We start from the raw sequence: 19,092 nt of genomic DNA, 5'->3' as shown, positions 1-19,092 counted from the left end.
CCAACTTAACATTTACACAATTGGCCTTAAGTTAGTTCTGTTATTCTTTTGAAGAACAAACTAAGTTACATGCTGAAGTATAGCAGAACACCACTCTGTCTAATCTTCAGCAGCTGCTGTCAATGATGAATGTCATAACATCCAGTTTGACATTCAGTTAGTAGGCCTTATGCCAGGTCTGGTCTTTCCTTGATAACCAGACTGGAAATAAATACTAAGTTCTAACAGAACACCTGCTGCTATATTCCTTAGTATCTGTTGACAGGTATGAATGTCACAGCATCCAGTTTGACATTCAATAAATCCTGTGTTAGCTAGTCCTGCAGTAACTACACTGTAGTCACACATACATGTCATGACATCAGTCAAGACATTAGTAACCCTCTAGTGTTTTACCATATAATGCATCCAATTAAACACCTACAAACTCCCCCTTTGGCAAATTTTTGGCTAAAACACTTTGATCCCCATAACAGAGTTCATAGCAGCAGAATCACACACCTAGCAGGAAATAATACTAGCTAATACACTCAGAGTGGCAGCACACTCACACACATGGAAGTTAAATAAAAACTTCACACACAATTGCTGCAGGGGAGGAATCTGTCGTCCTGAGAGTCTGTTGTAGAGACACCCACTCTGTTTGTTCAGGGGTTACTCCCCCTTTTTTTCAAAAATGTTGCCAAAGCCAACAACATTACCAGAGAATAACGACAGAGTTACAGACTTGGTTTTACTTCACAGTTTCAACCAAGTTACCATCCACTTGATCTTGCTTCACAGCTTTGATCAAGTAATCACCCACTTTTGCTTTACAGTAGGTACCACCATATCAGATGCCATGATTTTGTTTCTGACATCCAGAACCACTCCTGCATGAACAGCATCCTTGAACTCCTGCAGGTACATTGGCCTTCTCTCAGCAGGGTGTCTCCTTACCCTCTTGTATCCACCCTTGTTGCAAGTAGCATAGCTATGATCTGGCGACCAATCATAGCCTAGTACAAATTGTTTAATAGGCAGAGATATTAAACAATTTATCCCAAACATCAGTGGTTGCTATAAGGTCTCAGAGAGACATATTCCCAGTTTGCTCCTTAAGTTTTCAAACTGAGTAGCATCCAGAGCCTTTGTAAATATGTCAGCCAGTTGAAGATCCGTGGCTACATGTTCCAAAGTGATCACCTTGTCTTCCACCAGTTCTCTGATGAAGTGGTGCCTAATGTCAATATGTTTGGTCCTGCTGTGTTGGATGGGATTCTTGGAGATATTGATGGCACTGAGATTATCACAGAACAATGTCATGACATTTTGAGTGACATTGTACTCAGTGAGCATCTGTTTCATCCAAACCAGTTGGGAACAACTACTTCCAGCAGCTATGTATTCAGCCTCTGCAGTGGACAGAGAAACACAATTCTGCTTCTTGCTGAACCAAGATATGAGGTTGTCTCCTAAGAAGAAACATCCACCTGATGTGCTTTTTCTGTCATCAGCACTCCCAGCCCAGTCAGCATCACAATACCCAGATAGGACAGGCTCAGACCCATGTGAATACAACATCCCATAGTCACAAGTCCCATTGATGTACTTGAGAATCCGTTTGACTTGATTCAAGTGGCTCACCTTAGGCTCTGCTTGGTATCTGGCACACACTCCAACAGCATAAGAAATGTCAGGTCTACTTGCAGTTAGGTATAGAAGACTACCTATCATGCTTCTATACAGGCATTGATCAACACTAGGCCCTCCATCATCTTTGGTTAACTTCAGATGAGTGGGAGCAGGAGTCCTCTTGTGCCTAGCATTATCCATACCAAACTTCTTAACTATGTTCTTGGAATACTTGCTTTGGGAGAGAAACATAGAGTCCTCCATTTGGTTTACTTGCATTCCAAGGAAATAGGTCAGTTCTCCCACTAGACTCATTTCAAACTCAGACTGCATCTGGTGAACAAATTTTTGAACCATTTGTTCTGACATTCCACCAAAGACTATATCATCAACATAGATTTGAGCTATCATGATTTTGCCTTCTTCATCCTTCACAAACAAGGTTTTATCTATGCCACCCTTTCTGTATCCATTTGAGGTCAGAAATTCGGTTAACCTTTCATACCAAGCTCTAGGTGCTTGTTTCAGCCCATACAAGGCTTTCCTCAGCTTGTATACATGCTCAGGTTGGTTAGGATCACAGAACCCTTTAGGTTGTTCCACATAGACTTCTTCATTCAGGTAGCCATTCAAGAATGCACTCTTCACATCCATTTGGAATAGCTTAAACTTCAGGATGCATGCTACCCCCAACAGCAATCTAATGGACTCAAGTCTAGCCACAGGAGCAAATGTCTCATCAAAATCTACCCCTTCTACTTGAGTGTATCCTTGAGCTACTAGTCTTGCTTTATTCCTAGTAATTACTCCTTTCTCATCAGATTTGTTTTTGTAGATCCACTTGGTACCAATGATGTTGGTCCCTTCAGGTCTTGGAACTAGCTCCCAGATTTCATTCCTTTTGAACTGCTCAAGTTCCTCTTGCATGGCAGTGATCCAGTATTCATCAGTCAGGGCTTCTTTCACATTCTTTGGTTCAACCTTGGATACAAAGCAGGAATTTGAGTTTATTCCTCTTGACCTGGTAGTTACACCACTGATGGGATCCCTTATGATAAGATCCTTAGGGTGGTCTTTCTGAATTCTGATAGATGGCACTTTGGTGGTTGCATCTACTTCACATTCAGGAGGAGGTTCCTGTACTTCTTCAGACTTGACTGGACTGTCAGTTGGACTGTCAAGGAATGTTTCAACATCCTCCATGACATTGGTTCCTTCCTCTGTGTCGTCCACAATGACATTTATGGATTCCATCAGGACATTGGTCCTGTAGTTGAACACTCTGTAGGCTCTGCTGTTAGTGGAGTATCCCAGAAATATACCTTCATCACTTTTGGGATCTAGCTTCCTTCTCTGTTCACGATCTGTGAGAATGTAGCACTTACTTCCAAAGATATGAAAGTACTTCACAGTGGGTTTTCTGCCTTTCCATATTTCATATAGAGTGGAGGAGGTTCCTTTTCTCAAAGTGACTCTGTTGTGAACATAGCAAGCGGTATTCATTGCTTCAGCCCAGAAGTGCATGGGGAGCTTCTTTGCATGAATCATTGCTCTGGCAGATTCTTGAATAGTTCTATTTTTTCTTTCAACTATTCCATTCTGCTGAGGAGTTATAGGGGAGGAGAACTCATGGCTTATTCCTTCAGACGAGCAAAACTCATCAAACTTGGAATTCTTGAACTCCGTACCATGATCACTTCTAATCCGGACCACACAACAGTCCTTTTCCCTTTGAAGTCTTATGCACAGGTCTTTGAAGACATCAAATGTATCTGACTTCTCTATGATGAAGCTTATCCACGTGTATCTGGAATGGTCATCCACCACCACGTATGCATATTTCTTCCCACCAAGACTTTCAACCTGCATAGGTCCCATTAGGTCCATGTGCAACAGTTCCAGAACTCTGGAGGTTGTGGGATGTCCCAGCTTCGGATGTGACGTCTTGGTTTGCTTGCCCACCTGGTATTCTCCACAGACTCTTCCTTCATCAATCAGAAGCTTTGGAATTCCTCTGACTTCTTCCTTGGATATAATCTTCTTCATTCCCCGTAAGTGGAGATGTCCAAGGCGTCTATGCCACAACTTCACATCCTGTTCTTCCTTGGCTGAGGAGCATGTTGTGGAAAAGTTAGAGACTTCAGGTTCCCACAGGTAGCAGTTATCTTTGGACCTGGTTCCTCTCATAACTTCCTGATTGTCACCATTTGTCACAATGCATAGCTCCTTAGTAAGCTGAACATGAAACCCTTGATCACACAGCTGACTTATGCTGATGAGGTTTGCAGTTAGTCCTCTTACTAACAGCACATTATTCAATTTTGGCACTCCAGAACAGTCCAGTTTGCCCACACCTTTTATTTTTCCTTTGGCGCCATCACCAAAGGTCACATAGCTGGTAGTGTGAGGTTGAATATCTACCAGTAGATTTTCCATACCAGTCATATGTCTTGAGCATCCACTGTCAAAGTACCAGTCTTCTCTGGTAGAAGCCCTTAGAGCAGTGTGAGCTATCCTAGCATACCATTGTTGCTTCTTAATGGGAACATAGCGCTTATGTGTTTTATGCTTAGGCCTGACATGCGAGGCTTGGTTAGGGAAACCATGAATCCAGTAGCAGAAGGCTTTTATATGACCCAGCCTACCATAGTGGTGACACCTCCACTCCTGGTACTTCCTCTTCTGATGATCATTCATCCTAGTTCCTCGATGTTGAGACATTGGCTTTGACTTCCGCTTGAACTTCTAAACTTTAGCCTTTGGGCGTTTGTGTTCAGTTGAGGATCTTTTCCCAAATCCAAGGCCAGATTTGGTTCCAGACTGCTGTCCCACCTTTAGAATCTCTTCCAAGGTGTCAGTTCCCTTATTCATCATTCTGATGGATTTAGTCATCTGATTCAGCTTGGAAGTCAGCAGGGTTATCTCACCATTTAGACCCTCTATGACAGACAGTTGCTTCTGTATCTCATCTTCCAGTTCCTTGATGAGTTTCTTTTGCTTTTCTCCTTGTGCACGCACTTCTGCACTGGTGGAACACAGCTTCTTATAGGCTGCAGCAAGTTCATCAAGGTCAGTTCATCTGCACTTGAGTCATCTTCAGAGGCACAAACACTGGTTAGTGAAGTGACATGTTTGGCAGATTCTCCTTCAGATTCACTTTCAGAGTCTCCTTCAGACCATGTGATAGCTAACCCCTTATTTTGCAATTTGAGGTAAGTAGGGCATTCAGCTCTGACGTGTCCATACCCTTCACAGCCATGACACTGGATTCCCTTGCCGTGATTGAACTTCTCATCAGAAGTTGATCTTTTCTTAATGTCAGACGGGATGTTCCTGACATTGGGTCTACCTCTTTGATCAATCTTCTTCACGAACTTGTTGAACTGTCTTCCAAGCATGGCTAAGGCTTCTGATATACTTTCATCACCTCCAGTATATCCTGCTTCTGACTCCTCTTCAGCATTAGATACAAAAGCTATGCTTTTGTTCTTCTTCTCAGCATACTCACCCAAGCCCATTTCAAAGGTTTGGAGGGAACCAATGAGTTCATCCACCTTCATGTTGCAGATGTCCCGCGCCTCCTCTATGGCTGTGACTTTCATAGCAAATCTCTTAGGCAAGGACCTGAGAATCTTTCTTACCAGTTTCTCTTCAGCCATTTTCTCACCTAGTCCACCAGAGGTGTTTGCAATTTCAAGAATATTCATGTGAAAGTCATGAATAGTCTCATCCTCTTTCATCCTCAGATTTTCAAACTTGGTGGTCAGCATCTGAAGTTTGGACATCTTCACCTTGGAAGTACCTTCATGAGTTACCTTGAGGGTATCCCAAACTTCCTTAGCTAGTTCACAGTGGTGTACCAGCCTGAAGATGTTCTTGCTGATTCCATTGAACAATGCATTCAAGGCCTTGGAATTTCCAAGAGCTAATGCCTCTTGCTCCTTGTCCCACTCTTCTTCAGGAATCTGCACACTGACTCCATCTTCACCTGTCCTCATTGGATGTTCCCATCCTTTGTTGACAGCTCTCCAGACTTTGCTGTCTAGAGACCTTAAGAAGGCTATCATACGAGGCTTCCAGTCATCATAATTAGAGCCATCCAACATGGGTGGTCTGTTTGAGTGTCCTAAATCCTTGTCCATGGTACTAGAAAGTAACTTCCCTAGATCTCACCCAGAAATTCACAGGCAGGGTGCCTGCTCTGATGCCAATTGAAATTCTAGTTATCAGACTTTGGATGTCACACTGGTTGTTATGACATCCAATTCTGCACAGACAGGGATTATGCAGAACTTAACAGTAAGTGCAGTAAATAACACAAGTAATTGTTCACCCAGTTCAGTCCAACATGACCTACGTCTGGGGGCTACCAAGCCAGGGAGGAAATCCACTATCAGTAGTATCAATTCAAAGCTAAACTCACCCGTTTACAACTTATCACTTAATCCCTACCCAATGCAATTTCAATCTTAACCTAAGATCAGAGTTCCTACTCACTCCCCCTCAATCACCTCAGTGATTACTATCTTTAAACAATATTAAAGACAAGTTGAAGTCACACTTCAAACAACTCTTGATTGTGCTTCACAGCTTTAATCAAGATACACAGCACTCACGCTTAAAAGCTTTGAGTGACACAACACTTACAACTCAATGAACACCCTATGCCAAAGCTATCATCTACTTGATAATTACTTGGCTTACAAGATACGTCTAATACAAGACTCACAAAAATACAGCAGTGAAGTATGATGGACACACTTAATCTTCACGCCTCAAAATCCCTGAAACTGAATGAAGGAACGCCTTCCTTTTATATTACAGTATCCTGGGCTTTTGCACCTGTATTCTCCTGAATTTAAGGTCACACAAGTTCCCATAAATTCAACATTTAGGTTACTAACAAATAGGCTATTTGTTAGGTTCATTGAATGTAGATTGGTTGTTGATTTCCTGGTTTTTCTCTAAGCTGTTGACTTCCTGAAGAATAGCCTGAGAAAAAGCTGAAACAGAAAACTGAACAACCTACAATATAGCATATGCTGTCAGGCATGAATGTCACGACATTCAGCTTGACATCAAGGTCCATATGCTGAGTCTGTTTTTCCAGAAAACAGACTGTACAATTTTGCTGACCTGTACATGATCAAAATGACCATACTACAGTGAAAGCTTACATTAATAAATGTCAAAGTGTCCAACTTAACATTTACACAATTGGCCTTAAGTTAGTTCTGTTATTCTTTTGAAGAACAAACTAAGTTACATGCTGAAGTATAGCAGATCACCACTCTGTCTAATCTTCAGCAGCTGCTGTCAATGATGAATGTCATAACATCCAGTTTGACATTCAGTTAGTAGGTCTTATGCCAGATCTGGTCTTTCCTTGATAACCAGACTGGAAATAAATACTAAGTTCTAACAGAACACCTGCTGCTCTATTCCTTAGTATCTGTTGACAGGTATGAATGTCACAGCATCCAGTTTGACATTCAATAAATCCTGTGTTAGCTAGTCCTGCAGTAACTACATTGTAGTCACACATACATGTCATGACATCAGTCAAGACATTAGTAACCCTCTAGTGTTTTACCATATAATGCAGCCAATTAAACACCTACAATTTCAACTAAACCTTGATTAATTTTAATTAAAATAGGATTAGCACATGGTATATATACTAAATCATAACAGAATTTCAAGAGGTTAATCACAATTCACCATTTCTAGATCTAGTTTTCATTTCCCTCCAAAATTTTCTCCCAATCTTAATTCAAATTTTTCACACATAAGCCTTGAATCTTCTTCCATATTCTGGTTCTCTAGTGTTAATTTAGCAGAGATCAAGCCTTGGATCATCAAGTTTGGACCAGAATTGTGCATGTGAAGTTCAAGAACTCAAAAATGGCAAATGCAAATTGAGCTAGATCTACACGTTTCCAAGCCTCAATTTCATCATCAAACTTCATAACAAGTGATTTGGAGTGGATTTGCATGCTTGCCTGGCCTGGAATCTGCAGAATTCAAGAACTGACCTTCAAGAGGTCACATTTTCGATCACCTTAATTCTCTGTTTTATGTACATAATCTTGTAGATCTTGTTGTGGTGAGAATTCTGATATAAATTTTGTGGAATTTAGATGAAAAGCGAGTGAGATATGATGATTTCAAGTTTAGATCTAGAAACTTCTTTGCTTCGATTCAGAAAATCCATGGAGATTTAGGCTTAGATAATATGATATTTGAATTCTACATTGAAAGAGCTTTCCAACGATATATAATTTGTAAAATTCTGGAAAACTCTGGAAAAATTCGTATGAACTTCATCTTGTTCATCATCATCTTCATGAAGAAGATGAAGATCTTCATCTTTGTGACGGCTTAGCGTCGGCCTGGCTTCGCTCCTGCTAGCGCTTGAACGCGCCCAGGCCTTGTTTGATATGTGATCCTCCCTTCGATCCCTGGCGCTTGCGTTTTTGAATTTTATTTTCATTTTTTCAGTTACACGCTTCGAATCCTGGTGGTAGCATAAATTTCAAATTATTTTCTCATGTTCATTTTCCCTCCAATTTAATCCATGCCATGATCATTTGATTTCATTTTGTTTCTCCAACTTTAAAAATCCATAACTAATTGAAAAATCATCCAATTAATCCCATTCTTTTTGCAAAATGATCCTTGGAATGTATAGAATTTTGTGATGTTGATTTCATGATTTTACACTTTCTGGATTTTGAATTGTATTGGATTATGTGAACATGTATGCATATGTGACCTTGCCTTACTCTTTCTAATGTGAAATGCTTGATATTGATCCTATTGCTACCAAATTTTGCATGATGATTCTTGACATGATAATTGACATTTTGGTTTTGGTTTGACATTTTTCCCATGCTCCATTTCGGTTTTGTGTACATGTTAGCATGGTGTGACAATTTGTGTCACACATTTGGTTGATCAACTTGTGCAATTTAATTTCCATATCAAATGACCTCTAATGCTTCTGATTTTTTGTATGATAATCATGTTGGATGTGTTGGATGCTCATGATTTTTTCCAGAATTATTTGAATCATTTCTGTTTTGATTTGGAATTTTCATTCTCAATATCCATTTGTGAGCCTTGAAATTGTCTTTGACTTCTATTGCTTATTACATGGCCTTGCTTGATGATTTTGACTTGGTCCTTTTTAGGACATGTTAATATGTGTTTGAAGTTGCATTATGTTGAATTTCAGCTCCTGTTTTGAATTTTTTCTTCACCTTTGACCCTAGGCTTTGACCTAGTGGTATGTACTTACATGTGAGCTTTGAATTTCAGGATCAAGCACTTAATCTCCATGGTTGATGATGCTTCATCATTTAAATGTTGATATTTGCTATTGATTGCTAATATTTGCTGTTTTGTAGGTTGATGATAACTCACTTGAGTTTGCCTTAGGGTTTATTTGTTGTGCATTGGGATTGCCTGTTTCATATTGACTGTTGTCTGTTTGTCTGAATTTTGTACTGATTGGTAGTTGTTTACACAGGTACCTAAGTTGCTTTAAGTTCATTTGAACTTTGCTTTGCTTTGCTTGTGGTTGGCATACCACTTAGGTAATGACCCCTAACTTCATGTAGTCTGGAAGACCTGTCATGTTACTTTGGCAGGCACCTGTCTGAAGCCCTCCTTAAGAGGCAATGTTTGTGCTTGTTTATCTTTGTGCCCTGCACATATAAAGACCTCCTAAGTGAAGAGGCATTGGCAGATAGAAGGGATGTGCAATCCATCCCCTGCTATTCAGTTGTGTCATTCATCCTGCTCACACCATGTGTTGATGCACTTTGAATAAGAACCCAAAATCTTGTTGTGTCAGTCATGTGGAGTAGAGTCCCACATTCTGGACTCCCACACTTTCATTGTCTGAAGCTCTCCCAGGTCAGGGATAAGAGCTGTGAGGTTTTACCCTCACTTCCCATTTCATCTGCTTCACCCTAACTCTCAATGTTAGGGTTAAGAGCAAACAACACCCCTTTCCAGTTGGCTTGTTTGTCGAGGTTGATTTGACCCCTTGACTAAAGCCCAACCATGTTGTGTGAGCCTTCTTGTTTGCATATAGTGCGTGATACCTGTTCACCCGTTTGCTTACTTGCTGTGTTGTTGACTTGCTGCCTGTGCGAGTTAGATTTTGTTTCAGATACCTCAACCTAGGACTATTGTGGATTGCATGACAACTTTTAGGCTCGAGCCAGTCTCCCTTTTAGTTGTTATTTCCCGGTCTCTGGTTTAGGAGAAAGTTTCTCCCCTGTTAAGGGGAACTACGTCGCCCTGATCCTCATACCAGATGAGGTACGTAGGCAGGAGATCGTGCGAGATCTCTCTGGGCAACCTTTTCTTTTTTGTGTGTGTTAGGAGTCTGATGTAAGCCCAGCGATTGGCATTCGGTTTCCTATTTGTGGTGTGTTTGGAGTCTGATGTAAGTCCAGCGATTGGCATTCGGTTTCCTTGTTTGTGTTTGTGTGGGTGTGGAGTCTGATGTAAGTCCAGCGATTGGCATTCGGTTTCCTTGTTTGTGTTTGTGTGCTTGGAGTCTGATGTAAGTCCAGCAATTGGCATTCGGTTTCCTGTTGGTGTTTGTGTGCGTGGAGTCTGATGTAAGTCCAGCGATTGGCATTCGGTTTCCTTGTTTGTATTTGTTGTTTGGACATAAGTCCATTGATTGGCAGTCTGTTTCCGCTTGTATGTTTCTTTTGACGTCTCAGCGTCTGTGCGTGTGTTTTGTTTCGGCGTGCGTGAGCCGAACTACGGTAGCTCTGATTCTCATTCCAGATGAGATACGTAGGCATAGGATGCGATATCCTAGCGTGCCCGTTCCCCGTTTTCCCCGAACTACGTTGACTCTGATGTTTGTTTCTGACAAACTACGTAGGACCAGGATGCGACATCCTGCCGAGTCACCTTCCTCCTCTCCCGCCTGTTTATTCCAGTGTGTGTGCATTCTTTGAGCAGTTATTCAGTAACCTTATTCTTTCCTTTCTGAGCATGGATCCCGTCGAGTACGACGGACGTGAGGGGTGCTAATACCTTCCCCTTGCGTAACCGACTCCCGTGCCTTGCAATCTCTGGTCGTAAGACCATTCTTTTCCAGGTTTACTTCGAGCGTTTCCTTTCCCTCTTTTGGGATAAATAACGCACGGTGGCGGCTCTGTTTGTTTGCTTTTCCCGCCGGTTGTTTTTCGCAGATGCGACAAAAGACATGAGACAATCAGAATGGTGATTGTGATAGCTGCTAACAGGAGTTGGCCTCATATGCATTTAGATGTGAAATCTTCATTTCTGAACGGTCCATTGCAAGAATAGGTATACGTGTCACAACCTCCTAGATTCGTGAAAAAGAATCAGGAAGGATTAGTGTACAGGTTACATAAAGCGTTGTATGGAATGAAATAAGCTCATAGAGCTTGGAATCTGAAAATTGATTCATTTTTCAAGCTCCATGGATTTAGAAAGTGTGAGATGGAGTAAGGCATTTATGTTCATCATACTTCTGAAGGCAATATGATTCTGGTGTGTCTCTATATTGATGACATATTGCTAACACGGAGCTGTGAACATGAGATAATTAAGTTTAAGAAAGTGTTGATGAATGGGTTTGAGATAACTGATCTAGGAAATATGACATAATTCTTAGGGATGAAACTTATGTGCTATGAGAATGGTACCATATTGCATCAACTGAAATATGTACTTGAACTTCTAAAGAGATTTGACTTGCTGCATTATAAGGTTGCGGTCACACCTGTAGAAAGAAATCACAAATTGGATTCTGATCCTGAAGGTGATGATGTAGATGCTATAACTTTCAAGCAGTTGGTTAGTTATATGAGGTATTTGTGTAATACCAAACCTGATATTTGTTATGCAGTTGTAATGATTAGTAAGTTCATGAGTAAATCGAAGTGGTATCATTACCAAGTTGTTGTCAGGATTCTGAGTTATATTTAGAGGACTCTGAAGTATGGAGTTTTGTTCCCATACGGAGAAAAGACTAATTCAGATTTGATGTGTTACTCAAACTCTGATTAGTGTGGAGACAAAGTTGAACGAAGAAGTACTTTTGGATATTTGTTTATGTATATATGAGGTCCTATATCTTGGTGTTCTTAGAAGCAACTAGTTGTTGCTTTGTCAACCTGCGAAGTTGAATATATTGCAGGTGTTGTGGCTGCATGTCAAGTTGTTTGGCTTCTGAATTTACCGTAGTATCTGAAGATCAAGGTAAACAAACCTCTAAAGATGATGATTGATAACAAGCCTATGATCAATCTTGTCAGGAACTCAGTGATGCATGGGAGAAGCAAGTATATTGAGACTAAGTATCATTTTATGATAAGTCAAGTTCATAATAGAGTCCTAAAAGTTATGAATTGTAGCACCCAAAAGCAGCTGGCAGATGTTCTGATGAAAGCAATCAAGACTGATCAATTTCTTCACTTCAGGGATGGAATTGGTGTTATTATTTTTGATTTGTCAAATCCCGAAGTAAGGGATGATGTTGAAGGGTAATTTATTATTTTGCCTATGTGGCACTTTTGTCTATGTATATAAGTGAGTAGTGTGCTTAGCCATTAAGTAATGTAACACGCTGTAGGAAAAAATAGTGGAGTAACCATTCTCTGTGTAACCGTTAGTGGAATAGTAGTGGAAATTTGTTAGAGTTTGTTATTCTCTCTCTCTCTCTCTCTCTGTGTGTGTGTGTGTGTGTGTGTGTGTGTGTGTGTGTGTGTGTGTGTGTGTGTGTGTGTGTGTGTGTGTGTGTCTTCTATCATTTTCATCTTCTTCATCTTGTGCACCAACATAACTCTTTTATAGGATTAAACTCGAAAAAATTCTAAGGACATATTGTTTATAAATGTTTGAGAAAGTGTGTTCATGTTTGATAACTTCGAGTTTCAAAGTAGAACAGTCAGATAACATCATAAGAAATAAAGTATAGAATTATTTGAACAAATAAAGTAAATGAAGAAAATCTTAAAAGGGAATCGCGTAAAATTCTTGAGTTGAATGGTGTGACGTAGATTCATACATTTCTCACAAATTATATAATCTCTATAACTTGGATGTTTGAACTCTGTAGAGAATAATAATGAAAAATGCGAACCCTTGTTACAAAGATCAAATAAACTTATATAGATGAACGTAATTAACTGTCGACAACGGGCAATTCTCCATCACTCGACACGTACAATGTTACGTGACCATTTGTCCTCTGCATTGCTTCCATGTGTCTTCAGTTCTTGAACTGCTACAAAACTAACCTCTCTGTCGAGAATCAATTTGTTTATTGTCATGCAAAACCAACTTTTCCGTCGAAAAACATCTTCATGCTTTCCTAACTAAAATTAAACATTTTTAACAAGCAAGGATAAGAGAAGATATTACATTAAGGAATCAACCTTAAAACTTTTTCCTTCTCTTGCAATCAATCCCAGAGAATGGTATTGTACTTCATTCTACTCCTTTCATTAACATTGATTTCATTAAGTTAAGTTTGCATTTCAGCGCTTTACATCCAAGATGGATCATTAAGACATTCATATTTTGATTGGTTAGTGAGAGTTTCACGTAGATCAATGATGTTTCATGAGGATTTATGAGTTGACAATATCTTGATTGTTGTTACTATATAAATGGATGACAATGATTCATTACTTAATTTTTTCGTCAAATTTGATAAAAAATTCCCCCCGGTTGCTAGCTCAATCGAGGTAATATGTCATAAATAGAATATATCAGATAAAATACTTTTTCATTCGATTTCCATCTCAACCGAGGAAACATGTCATAAACAAAAATAAAAAATAAAAAAATAAAAAATGCTAAAATGAAGTTGTCGGGATTCAAAGACGCGTCCTTTGAATAATTTTTCCCTAGGTTGCCTACTCATCCGAGGTAATAGGTAATAAACAAAAATATAAAAAAAATAATTAAAATTTACTAAAATGAAGTTGTTATGATTCAAATATGTGTCCTCCGAATACTTTTCCCCTTATTTGTCATCATCAAATTAGGGTTTTTTGGAGGTGAGTAGGATGACTTGTGTAGTCCCAAAAGGTCCAAGGATGCTTGAGGATAGAAATTAGGGTTAAGGTATCTTGGACACACCTCAACATGATAAGGGGATCTTGATGCTCCTTAGATGAACACCATGCCTTGAGTTAGTGTAATCTTGTTCTCTTCTTATGGAGGTAAATGCACATGAGATGATGAGATGATGAATATATGCTCATACATTGGGTTTATGAATTAATTTAAAATGTCAAAATTGCCATTGGGCCTAAGTGTGTGACTAATTGGGTCTTATTGAATCACAAATATTTTAAACAAAAACAAATAAAATCAAACTAATTATTTTATTTATTTTTCTTAATTATTTTGATAAAAATAAAATTAAAAGGAAATAAATTGAGCAAAATGCATATGCGCAAACATGCGAAAAAATAAATGAATGCACTAAAAATAATGTACACACAATATAGTTCACTAAAACAGACAATCGCAGATCAAACATCACCGTTAAAAATACCCGAATGAAAATGCACAAACTGATCAAGATACGAATGCGCACGGATGCAATAAAACAAAATGAGCACACCAAACTAAACTACGCGTAATATAGTTTAATAAAACAAATAAATGCAGACCCAAACCTAAAAATATTGTTCCCTGATTTTACGCGTGATTAACAAATTGATTCAATCGATTTGTCTGTGAAACTGACATTTTATTATGAGTGCAACAAAACTGATTACTTGAAAGTTTAAAAATATTTGGACAAAATCGGGGTATGATAAATATGTCATAAGTTAAAAATTAAAAAAATATTTTTCCCTTCAATTTCCAACTCAACCGAGGTAATAGGTCATAAACAACAATAAATAAATAAATAAATAAAAGATGCTAAAATGCAGTTGTTGGAATTCGAAGATGCGTCCTCTAAATATTTTTCCCTAGGTTGCCTACTCAACCGAGGTAATATGTCATAAACACAAATATAAAAAAAATTAAAAGTTACTAAAATACAATTGTTATGATTCAAAGGTGTGTCCCCTAGATACTTTTCCCCTCAGTTGTCAGCTCAACCGAGAAAACGGATAGTATTTTTTTTAAAATAAAATAAAATATGGTGCGCCTTTAATTTACACCTCAATATTTTATTGGTTAAGGTGAAAGATTTGTCATAGAATATATTATTTGTAATATATATTATTTGTAGTAGTGATCATTTTATCAAAAAAATACATTTAAAACAAAACAAACATTACCAAAAACATTTGAATATATAATCCATAAATATTACATAACGGAGTGTAGATTTTCAAGACAAAACATACACGATTAAATAAAAAACTATGACATCATAACTAAAAAAATATTATTAAAAATAAGGAAAAAGTTACAAAGAAAAGCCACTAATTATGATGATAAACTAGTTTGTAGCTTAATTTGGCCATTCATGTTAACACATATGATTTAAAGTCTCTCTTATATTTTTTGTGGTGGTGAGACCCATACATTAGTTTGGTGTTGATGATGATGTATATGATTGTAAATATTAGGATTGGTAGAAACGTGACCAATATTAAGGATCATTAGTACGTTAGATGAAAGTATGTGTGATGATGGAGAATAACCACAAGAGTTTGTAAGATCTATCATCTCAATACGAGATATTTTTGTTAAACAAAGGTATATGAGTATATCAAGGATAGGTTACCCAAAATATACATTGGAGTGTGCTTGAGTCTTGATTTATATAACTCCTAGACAATTATTTTGTTTCAATATACTAAAATGCCCATGAACTTCTTGTAAGTGTGCATATCGTACTTTACAATGTATTATATTTCATTAAGTGTATTGTATCTTACAGTGTCCCATATCTTACATAAGTACACAATACCTTACGTTATTCCTTATTTCACTTAAGTGTATTGTACCTTACGATGTTCAATATTACACTTATGTATAATGCACCTTACGGTATAACGCATTTCTCTAATTAATGTTAGTGCACCGTAAGATCGAACAATCAAATAAGTTTCACTTATTTCTTTTCTCCCATCAATGTATCCTTTTGTGTGTGACTCTATAGATTCTCGTAAAGTTGGAAATTATATCAAATCATATTTAATATAATAATAGGGAGCAGTATCTAGCAACATATCACTAACTCAAGATCAATAGTGATCTCTTGTTAGTTCACAAGATCATCTTGATCCATGAGAAATAGATCACCTAAATCATTATGAGACATTCATATCTTGGCTGGCCTATACTAGTCTTGTTCTACATGAGAAGATTTCTCTTCCACGACTTCTTGTGTTTTCAACTCTTATTCCTCAATAGGTGTGTCACTACTTTGGGATTTTTGAATTTCTTCAAGCTCCATTTTCCTCCTATTGATTCCTTTGAAAATAAAGTATTTTTCTAAGAATAATCTAGTTTGAGCGATAAACACGTCCTCAGAAGGATTTTAGAATTAATACTCTATTGTTTCTTTAGGATAACCCACAAAGAATCATTTATTATATTTGGGCTCAAACTTATTTGAAATTTGTCATTTCACACAAACTTCGTAACTCGAAAGTATCGTGTAAGACATATGCAGTCTCTTACCACTCGATATCTCATATGTTGTCTTCTCAACTATTTTATATGAAATATGGTTAAATGTGTAAGATGTTGTCAATAAAGCATGTGCCCAAAATGAGTTTAGATGATCATTATGACTCATCATGGATCAAACCATATCTAACAAGGTTCAATTTCTTCGGTCAGATTCACCACTCCTTTATGGTTTTCTAGGAGGATTAAATTGGGATATAATCCCACACTCTTTTAGACGGTAATCAAATTCTAAGATTAAATATTCACACATCGATCTGATCAAATGATTTTAATATTCTTACTTAGTTGGTTTTGTACTTCAATTTTGAATTCTTTACAGTTTTCAAAGGATTCAGATTTGTGTTTCATTAAACAAACATAACCACATCTAATGTAATCATTAGTAAATGTGATAAAATATTGGAAACTTCCTCTAGATGGAGTTTCTAGTGGTCCACATACATCAGTATGCATGGGGCCAAAAGATCACTATTTGTTTCACCCTTTTTTCAGTGAATGAGGATTTTGCCATCTTTCTATGTAAACAAGATTTGCATGTCTCATAATCAAATGAGTCAAAAAGTCCATCGTTATGGAGTTTGAAAATATATTTCTAATTTATATGAGCTAATAGATAATGCTAATGGTAAGTTGAATTTAACTCGTTAGGTTTCATCCTTTAAGTATTAGTGTTATAAATTGACATTTCAAGATCAAGGACATATAATTTATTTTTCATTTGTGCAGTGGCATAAAATATATCAATTAAAAAATAGAGCAATAATTAATCTTAATTATAAATGAAAAATTAAATTTGTCTAAATAATAAACGAAAATAATATTTTCGCTAATTGCAGGTAAATAATAGTAGTTTTCCAAGTGAATTAATAAACCACTAAGTAAATTCAGTTCATAAATTCCCACGGATAAAGCAACAACATTTAATCCATTACCAACTTGTAGATAAACTTCACATTTTTCTAATTCTCTATTCCTTTTTAGCCCTTATACGTTATCTAATACCCATGTGTTTGTGGTGAACATTGAATAAACTGGTTGTTAAGCCCTTTCGATGTTTGCTCAATGAGAATTGATAAATCACCTTACTCGATAGATCTAGGTAGCTAGTTTAAGAACCTAGGTAGGTTGATATACCACCTCAACATCGCCTCCTTGAACATACCACCCATGATCTTACACTTTAGTAATTCGATGGCGGGTGTTATTTCCACCTAATGTGTCGCTTTTCTTATAAAATATTACCAGCGACGATGAGTTGAAGTTCTCTCATACAGGTGTATCCTAGATTTCACCGAATAGAGGTTGTAGGTCTAAAATCTCTACGCCCTCTGGTGGGTCATCCTCGTGTCATCGTTGTTGGAGATGCAAAACGTTATCTTGGAAGACTTTTTTATGCGGGATAACTCTTCTATAATGATATGCATCTCTTGGCTATTTGGTCACCACTATTTTTTTCTAGTGATGCCACATCTCACCATTGTAGAACAATGATTAGGGAAACTGGTTTTTCATATGAGAGTGCAGTTCGAGTTAGATTTTTCGGGCCATGCGGTGGGTACGAACTAGGTACCTGTGATAAGATACACAAGTGGAATTTTGTGTTATAATTTTTAAAAGAGTAAACGAATTACCCAGTTGTATCGTTAGGATGTTTATAAGCTTAGTTACTTGACCCTGGGGGTTGTTAAGAAGACAAGTTTTGGTGCCTTTAAATTCATCCATATGCCTCCTGGTTTTGATGTGATAATGAGATGAAGGAAGTAAGTCATCCTCCATGATAGGGAGTGTCAATAACCTATTGAAATTGGGATGCCTTGAGTTACTGTCATAACACGTGGCTCGCCACGTTCTCCCAAATTCTGTGATGAGGAGTACTAGGTCGGACTAGATCGTGTGCTCGCCACCTAACCCCACCCATTTTAAGTCCATTTCATGTTACTTACACACTATAGAGTTGGTGGGCCAGGTCCTTAGAGGCCCAACCAAAAATATTCAGGTCAAACTATTAACCCTTAAAAGATTTATAATTCTTTTTTTAATAAACACTATAAATATTATTTTACACGAGTATTTAAAACTCAATTATTGAGGTTTATAGCATTATACACTTGTTATTACATATGGTTGATAACATTTTATAGGCAATATGCAAATGATGATATTCTACCAAGATGTGAGAAATCCTGTCTCAATGTGATCAAGACACTTCAGTAAGAAAGCTACATGTTAAGCATAATGTCCTTCATTCTGTCACAACTTCACACAAGTTTCAATATGTTATCTTGAGTTTGCACTTTGACTTTCTGAATCAATAACATCATTTACAACTAATGAGATCTTATACAATCAATAAAATCAAAAAGTTAAATTCAACTTTTTTTTTTTTAAACTTTGAAAAAAGTGTACCGACAATTTTAAAATAATCTACAGTATTTTATTTTGTGTGACAACGTCAGTTTCCATAACTTATATTTTGTGAATACATTTAAAAATACTTTTAATTTTATTTATAAAAGAAATATTTTTTTATATTTATTAAAATTAAACGATATAATAGATCAAATACATTTTAATTATTTAATAAATATTAAAATTCCACATTTTCTTAAAAAATCAATAAATATTATTCAATAAATATCAGTTTTACAATTTTCGAGGCTTCTTCTCCTCACTTTTACTTGCATCAACTCTTGAATAACTCAATTTTTAATAATTTTTGTTGTTGTCATTGGTTTATGTCTTTTCTGTTCTATAACAATTGTGATTTTATGTTTTTATTTTAATATATCAATTTTTTTTTATAAA

Source organism: Lathyrus oleraceus, chromosome 4, assembly GCF_024323335.1.
Source record: "Lathyrus oleraceus cultivar Zhongwan6 chromosome 4, CAAS_Psat_ZW6_1.0, whole genome shotgun sequence".
Lineage (NCBI taxonomy): Eukaryota > Viridiplantae > Streptophyta > Magnoliopsida > Fabales > Fabaceae > Lathyrus > Lathyrus oleraceus.
Note: the sequence above shows the minus strand (reverse complement) of the source record.